Here is a 9,010-nt window from a genome sequence, read left to right on the forward strand (position 1 = left end):
AGTGGCTGCACCAGTCTGCATTCCCACCAGAATATTGAAGATTTTACTGAGTCGTAATTGTATTTTACATCCTATATAATAAAAGGGTAATATGCAAATTGACCCTAAAGGTGGAACAACTGGGAACGACTGGTCGCTATGGATGCGCACTACCATCAGGGGTCACTCAACACAGGGGCTGCCCCCTGGTGGTCAGTGCGCTTCCACAGGGGGACCGCTGTTCAGCCAGAGGCCAACTCATGACTGGCCAGCACAGCGGTGGTGGCAGGAGCCTTTCCTGCCTCCGCAGCAGCCCTAAGGATGTCCGACTAACAGCTTAGGTCTGTTCCCCCTGAGGAGCAGACCTAAGCCGTTAGTCAGACATCCCTCGAGGGCTCCCAAGCTGCCAGAGGGATGTCTGACTGCCAGCTTAGGCCCCTCAGGTGGACAGTCCCTGAGGGGTTTCGGACTGCAAGAAGGCTCAGGCCTGGCTAAGGGACTCCCCCCCCCCCCCCCCCCCCCCACACACACACACTGCTTGAATTCCTGTGCACCAGGCCTCTAGTCTAATATAAAGCCTTTTCCAGATGGTTTGGTGATTCTCCTTATCTAACTGACTTTAGTTTGCATTCTTCTTTGCTGACAAGTAACCTTGTTTACCATGTTTTCCCCCTGTCTTGCTGATTCTAGATTACATTGGTTCAACCTTTAACTTATTTAGATAAAGAACATTAAGAAAGCTTATATCTCACTTAAAAATATTTATATTTAACTGGTAATGGTTCTGGAAAATTATGTACATATGGCTATCCAGACACAAATGCATATATAGTGCTTTCATGCATACGTGTATTGTAAGTGAAATTCATATGCTGAAGATTATTTGGACAGTAGTAGAATTCTGCTAACTAGAGTTGAATTTTTAGGGTTAATGTCTGAGAATTGTGTTTTTATTATGTAACACACAAGCAAAGTTATGTTACTGTACCTTATGTGAGGCAAAAATTTATAATGTCCAGCCAAAAATGCCACCTGAAAACACAGAGAACAAAGAAACAAAAAATCCTAATCAGATTAGAGTTTAATGAACCAGTCTCAGGCCAGTTGTGAACTCACTAATGCTAAGCTATTCCAATGAATAAACAGTGGAACAAAATCTGGAGAACAGAAAGTCTTCTCAATCATTTGCATTCTTTTGGTAGCTCTAATTACAGGATATTTTTCATTTTCTGTTACAGCTTGTCCCCATGTTGGTTATGTTTTTATGTTGTGGTTTGTTCTCTTGCAAGGTAGTAATGATAATTATTAAAATGGGCAAAATTTCCTTCTGACATATATAAAGGATAATAGAAGTGTATTTTTCAACGTGACTAGAATTTATAGATGAATGGTAGTTCCAGGTTAGTTTTTATATAATTTAGTACAACCATTACTATACTTAAAATATACCACACATGATATACTACATTACAAATTATATAGTTAGAATAAAATATATCAGAAAATTTCATAGTTGACATATTTATATATTTTCCCTTTAATCCCAAATACAAATCTTTAAGATAACATTTTTTGATGACTAAAACAGTATGTATTTTAGAAGAGATGGAAACACACACACACACACAGGAACTTAATAAGAATCACCTATACCTGGCTGGTGTGGCTCAGTGGTTGAACATCAACCTATGAACCATGTACCCAGGTTGTGGGCTTGATCCCCAGTAGGGGGCATGTAGGAGGCAATTGATCAATGATTCTCTCTCATCATTGATGTTTCTATTTCTCCCTCTCCATTTCTCTCTCTGAAATAAATAAAAACATTTAAAAAAAAAAGAATCACCCATAAACCTACTACCCAAAAGATATCCATTCTGTTAACTAGGAGTGGATAGTTAACTCTGTTAACTAGGTACATGTACCCTACTTCTAGTCTTTTCTCTACTCATTTTATTTTACAAAATCATATTATACTATAACTCTTATAATTATATATATATAGATTTGCCCATTATTATTGCCAGTTACTATTCTTCCACCTCACATTTTTCATACCTGTACAGCATGTGTCATTATACACTAACATTTAAAAAATTACTCTTTGACCTGACAGGAGTATTTATAGTTTTACTAGAGTCCCAGTGCACAAAATTCATGCACTGGTAGGGTCCCTAGCGGCTGCCAGCTGCTGGCCAGGGACTCCCTTCATTCCACGCTGCCCCCTGGTGGTCAGCATACGTCATAGTGAGCGATTAAACTCCCGAGGGGACACTTTGCATATTAGGCTTTTATATAGAGAGATGCCATAGTTACTATGGCAGGTTAATGTAGCCCTTTGCAACCATTTTAGTTTCCCACTGGAGTTTGCCACATTCGGTATAGCATGTACAAGAGTTAGGAGAAACATTAAAGGAATTAAAAATAATTGAAGATGATTTTTCTAAAATGTCAATCACAGCTTAAGTGGGAGCTACATTTTTTTCACTATTAAACATAGCTGTTTTATCCCATGTAACTAGCATGATTTGTCCTCTGTGGTGTCAAATGGTTGTATGTGTGCTATTTGGGAGAGAAAGAGAACAAGAAATTGGGAAAGTGGGTCGGGATGACTTGGGCTTAGTTCTCTTGGCAGCACTTTATATAGAAGTTGCTGTTTCTGTTTAGTCCTGGCCATCCTGTAGTAACAAGTTAAGCCTGAAATATATGTGACTCAGCACACACACACACACACACACACACACACAGTGTATTTACTGCTCACATAGAGACTGGTGGAGACTGGCAGGGACTTTCCTTCATCATGACTTAGAGACACAGGCTCCCTCTAACTTGTGACGATGCCATCTCAAGATGTGGCTTCCAAGGTTGCCACCTATTCCCTACAAAGCACTGGAGGAAGGGGTCCAACAAAGGGAAGGTATATGCATGTCCAGTGAAGTTGGGGTAACATAGGGAAAGTACTTGCCTAGGGACAGATATGATTGGCCAGAATGGGCATGGCAACTGCAAGTCCAAGAAAATTTGGGAACACGTAATCTCCTAAACAAAAGAGTTCTCTTTTTCTCGTTACTCTTGTCGCTCTCTTGTTGAGCTTGACTCTTGTGCTATTATTTCTCATGACTCTTGGCTTGTGGGGCTCTCTTGTTCCTGCTTCCTTGCATTCACCTGTATGGCTCATGGCCATGTGGATCCCACATGCAATGAACTGATGGACTGCAACTGGGAACACAAACTAAGCTAGCCTGATGCTGGATTGGACTCTGCTCCAACATGGAAAGGAAACTCTGGACACTGGCTCTGATTTTAACTCTATAGAAGCCCCAGTTACATTTCTTCTAGGACTGGAAAAAGAGGAATGGGACTTTGGAAACTCAGGGATTAGATTTCACAGAAATAAAACTTTCTATAATATCGCATTCTCCTATGTGAGTCTCAGAAAATTCTCTTTCTCAGTGTATTGCAAGAAATCCACTCCCACTACCAACTAGGGGAGATGAGGACCTCTCCCCTCCATTAACAATTCCAGGACATGGGGCTATTTTTAGGCTAACGAAGAGAAGTCTGATAGAAGGCATGCAGGGAGCCTTCCTCCTCTACTTGAAGGAATAGACTTGTTCTGTGTTGTTCCCAAAAGGCCAATATTTGGAATTCCAAAAAGGAAGGCTCAAAATAAAACATCTTAAACATATCCAACATTGACATTGTCTTCCTGGGATATCTTTGAGTTACTTGTGCTCTACCAAGTTCTAAATGTAGGGGCTCCTTAGATTTCAGTTTGGAGCTATCTTTTCCTCCTACACATTTTTTCAATACTTCATCCAGTTTCATTGTTTTAAATGCCATGTATGTATGATAATGAACCCATCATTTTTCTCCAGCCAAATATCCTCTCCAGCCTTAGGTATGTAATTATCTGTATGACCTTTCATTTGAATGCTTCATGAGCATCTCAAACTTAATATGTGAAAATGGAACTCTTGATTACCCTTCATAATTCCTTGTCCCAAAGTCTTGTTGTCCTTGTCTGCCCTAGCTCAATCAATGGCACCATCAGATGTTACTTAGCCCCAAACTTCTGTCCTCTCTCTGCCTGTCACACTCAGACCACATCAAACCAATTGCCTCCAGACTTTGGACAGAGAACATGTGTTTTATTCATTGGGTTCTCTCAAACCACTGGCACACATTAATAAATATTTGATGAATGAATAAATGATGTAGAATGATCATCTGGAAGAAATAATAATGAACTTTATAATTTATAAAACATCTACCATATGTTAGATGTTTTAAATGTTATAAATTCATTCCTAGTAACAACTTCAAAATAGGTGGACAATTAAAAAAAAGACTCATAGAACTATGAGTTTTGTATGGTTTTACTTTTATTAAGTTATACTGAGCACTTACTGTGACTAAATGTTTTATATGGCATTTATCAAGGCACACATAGATATAGTGGTAAGTGCTTTATACATATATCATATAATCCTTACTGATACCTCTAGGGTAGGTTTTATTATTTTACTATTAAAATTTTTATTAAATTTATTGGAGTGATATTAGTTAATAAAACCATACAGGTTGCAGGTATGCAATTCTATAATACATTATCTGTATATTGTATTGTGTGTTCACCACCCAAAGTTAAGTCGCCTTCCACTCTAGGGTAGGTTTGATGCACCATTTTATAGATGAGAAAATTGAGGCTAAACAAAAAATTACTTAACTTGACCTAGGTCCATGGTCGGCAAACTGCGGCTCGCGAGCCAATTTGATACACCATTTTGTAGATGAGGAAATTGAGGCTAAAAAAAAATTACTTAACTTGACCTAGGTCAAATAGCCAGGAAGTGATGGTATTTAAGCTCTGGTCCATTTGGCTCCTAAGGTTACATACTTCCCTGCTATATCATAAAGCAATTCGAATCTAACAAGGGTGCCAATATTTTATGAAATGGTGCAATGATGATCTTTTAAGTTTCTTCTAATTAGAATTTTCATAAGTATATTATTCAAACAGTCCTTTCCTCTACATCTTTAGATAACATTTCATTATCTTGCCATGTCAAAGAAAATAAAAATAACTTCTTAAAATTCATAGAAAGCTAGAAATGTTCTAAACCCACACAAATTCTGCCTGATATGATGATAAAGATCATCATATATTTTGTAAGTTTTGGCACTTTCAAAATAGGATTCTTATCTTCTTAATATCTGGACCAAATTAACCAGCCTGGCAATGATTCCTGAAGCCACGCTAGCAGATACACAGAGCAGAATACGATGCCAGGACTGAGTCACCACACAGAACATCTAGTGACTCAAGGAGTATTGTTTTAAATGATCCAAATTTACTGAAAGCTATTCTAAGTATCCCTGAACACAAAAAAAAGACTTTATTACAATTAGCATATTTTTAAAAATAGAAATGCCCATGCTCAAATTCTCTGCCTATCTGTATATAGCTCATTTGATTCCTTAATTCTATTTCTTATAGTTACCCAATTATGTGGAAATCATTTCGTAGCAATTCCTCCACTCCACCATCATTTTTAAGAAGGAAATTAACACAGATGCCCCACTTGACAAACTTGCAATAGGAAAAGAGCATGAGGTAATCAAGTGAAACAAAATAGGGAGAATTGAAACAATGGGAAAGGGGTGTCAATTTTCTGAGCAGGTCAAGATACACAGATGCAATAAGCCAACATGTGATGAGGTTGAGGAGGAAGCACCAAGAATCTTGACTCCTCTTGTTGCCCCTCACAAATGATCTGAGAGCTCTGAAGCATAAACCTATAAACCAGTATAAGGCTTTAAGTTAATCACGATAAATTGCTCTTTATATTCAGGCAAGAGTATTCTTAAACACTTTTAGAAATATCTGCAACCACATGATGATAGCAGGTACTTAGCCAGTGCTCAACAGGTGCTGTTCGAACTAGAGCTGGGGTTAGAACCCAGGGAGACTAGCTCCACACTGGATTTTATCAGTCACACTGAACTGCCTCCTTCATGACAAGCTATTTTAATAAGTCCCCTAGTTTGCAGCTCACATTGGTGGGAAAGTGGAGATACAAATTGGATCAAAAAGCGCCATCGTTTCCACTGGCAAGGGGACCTGGAGTCCCAGCATTACTCCCTAGTCATCTGAAATCTACACTTCAGAAAAAAATATCTGAAACTTGGCTCATTGCAAGAGTGAAGGGAGGATGGTGTGAGGCGTAAGACCCTCTCTGTGAGTGAGGAGAGTCCCTATCTCTTGTCCTGGGAGGTGGATGGAGTTGCAGAGGAAGAATCTTGAGAGAGGTGCAGTTCAAGAGAGTTTCAACTTTCCCTCTTCCATTTTAGGTGGTGCTTCTACTAGTAAAATTGTCTTTGATGAAAAATAAAGGTATTTGCTTTTAACTGTTCACTGGTGTTTTTGCTTTGTGTCAACTGAGTGGACAGGATGGCAAGGGAGGGGGGTATATCTCATCCCATCACTTCAGTGGTACCCACGCTGGGACATGCACCTACTGGGTAGACTATGACGCCAAGTCTGGGAGATCTCTATAGTATAAGAGAATGGGGGCTAAAGGGCGAGCTCAGGTAAGACTGAGATACCATTTTGCCCACATCTGCAGGTTAGAGCAGTGTTTCTGGAGCTTAAATGTGCATGTGGCTCACCTAGGGATCTTGTTAAAATGCAGATTGTAATTCAGCTGGTCTGGAGTAGGGTCTGAGACTCTGCACTCCAAGCAAGCTCCCTGGTGATGCCGGTGCTGCTGGACCATAGACCACATTTTCAGTAGCACAAAGTTAGAGGAACGTCGACTGGGAGGCAGAGGGACCTCACGCATGTATTTTCATGGCCCTTCCCTGTTTATTCTCTCAGTCTCATATCCAATTGCTGAGAGAAGAACCACCCTTCCGCTGGTCATAGGTTCTAAGGGAACATTCATAAAAAGAATACTTCTGGACTCTCTCTGCCTGTCACACTCAAATCACCTTAAATCAATTGCCTCCAGACTTGCACAGGGAACATCAGTATATTGTTCATGGTTTCCCTCAAACCACTGGTGCATGGAGAGGAGGAGTCCCTCTTCTCTCTGCTGCACAGTTCAAGTACAGGCAGAGGGCATGTTTATCTTTCCCAGGGGCGCCTGCTTTCTATCTCTGGGACAGTTAGCTGTACACTTTGTCAACACCAACGCTGTCCTCCACTGCTGTGAGTAATAGAGCACAGGGTCTACTGAAAGGTGACCTGTGGCCAAAGCTGAAGTCCTCAGTCCTGCTTAAGCAAGCAGCATGGGCAATCCCTCCACTCCCCAGCTCTGGGTTTACTGAAGGAAATGCCTGAGGCTGTGCAACCATATTCAACTTAAGCTCTGGTTAGAGGAGTCATTTAAATCTTTGCCTCCTTGAAATATCAGCAAAGAGAATGATCAGTTGCATTGTCCAAATTATTTTCATAAGAAATGCAATGGGATTAAGAAACCTAAATTTAGATTACGTGCCATGGAACCATCTTCCTGAGTGAGAACAGGTAATTATAGAAAAGCCTTTCAAAGAAAAGTGGTGGAAACACTTGCTAGCATTTCCCTGAGACCTTCACAGAGCCATGTTACAGGGAGAGGAAGCTCATCTGATTAACCTATTACTTCTTTTCCCAAGACAATGCCATGGCCTCAGTAATCACCCTGGAGAGCCAAGACAATGAGTGGACTCAGGCCATGCATGGGGCCAAGATAAACGGGGCTAATGCCCTGACTGTTCTGGATGGCTTGGTGCCCAGCTGCCCCTGTGAACCCTAGCCTTCTAGACCCTGCCCCAACTTCCAGTTTAGCTCAGTGGATAGAGCATTGGCCCAGGGACTGAAGGGTCCCGGGTTAGATTCCAGTCAAGGGCAGGTACTTCCGTTGCAGGCTCCTCCCTGGCTGGGCCCTGGTCAAGGCTTGTGCAGGAGGCAACTGATCTATGTGTTTCTCTCACATGGATGTTTCTCTCTGTCTTTCCCTCGATTCCACTCTCTAAAAAATCAATGGAAAAATATCCTCGGGTGAGAATTAAAAAAATAATATTTCTAAGAAGAATCAGGAAAGGGAAACAAAGGAACAAAATATAGGAAGGACCAATAAAAAAAGTAATAAAATGGCAGAACCAATCACAAGTATAGCAATAAATACACTAACAGTCTAAGCACTCCAGTTATAATATAGAGATAGTTCAAATGGATGAAGAAACATGACCCAAATATACAGGGGTCGGCAAAAGTAGGTTTATAGTTATATGTGAAACAGAGTTTATTCTTGTATTATTATTTATTAATTATTGTATTACAACTATAAACCTACTTTTACCCACTCCTGCATTCTAGCTATAAGAGAGACACTTTAAATATAAAGACAGAAAACAAAATATAAGGCCAATAAACCAAATCAATTGTATTTCTATATACTAGCAATGAACAATTAGAAAAATTTTCCCGGCCTGTGTGGCTCAGAGGTTGAGCATTGTCCTATGAACCAGGAGGTCATGGTTGGATTCCTGTCGGGGCACATGCTCGAGTTGCAGGCTTGGTCCCCAGTGCAGGGCGTGCAGGAGGGAACCAATTAATAATTCTCTCTTATTATTGGGGTTTCTATCTCTCTCTCCCTCTTCCTTTCTCTCTGAAATCAATAAAAATAAAAATAAAAACAATTAGAAAAAAATTTAAACTTTTATTTATAATAGCATAAGAATACTTGGGGATAAATTTATTAAAGGATGGGTAAGACCTTCATACTGAAAGCTACAAATTATTGCTAAAAGAAATAAAAGTAAACTTAAATAAGTGGAGAAATATACATGTTCATAGATTAGAAGATTCAATATTGTTAAGATGGCAAATCTCCCTAAATTGATCTATGCATTCAATGTAAAACAATCAAAATCCTAATAGGCTTGCTTGAAGAAATTAATAATATGCTTCTGAAGTTTACGAGGAGAGGCAAAGGAATAGAGTAGCAATAATAATTTTAAACATAAAGAACAAAGTTGGAGGACT

Source organism: Myotis brandtii, unplaced genomic scaffold, assembly GCF_000412655.1.
Source record: "Myotis brandtii unplaced genomic scaffold, ASM41265v1 scaffold123, whole genome shotgun sequence".
In the NCBI taxonomy this organism is placed as follows: domain Eukaryota; kingdom Metazoa; phylum Chordata; class Mammalia; order Chiroptera; family Vespertilionidae; genus Myotis; species Myotis brandtii.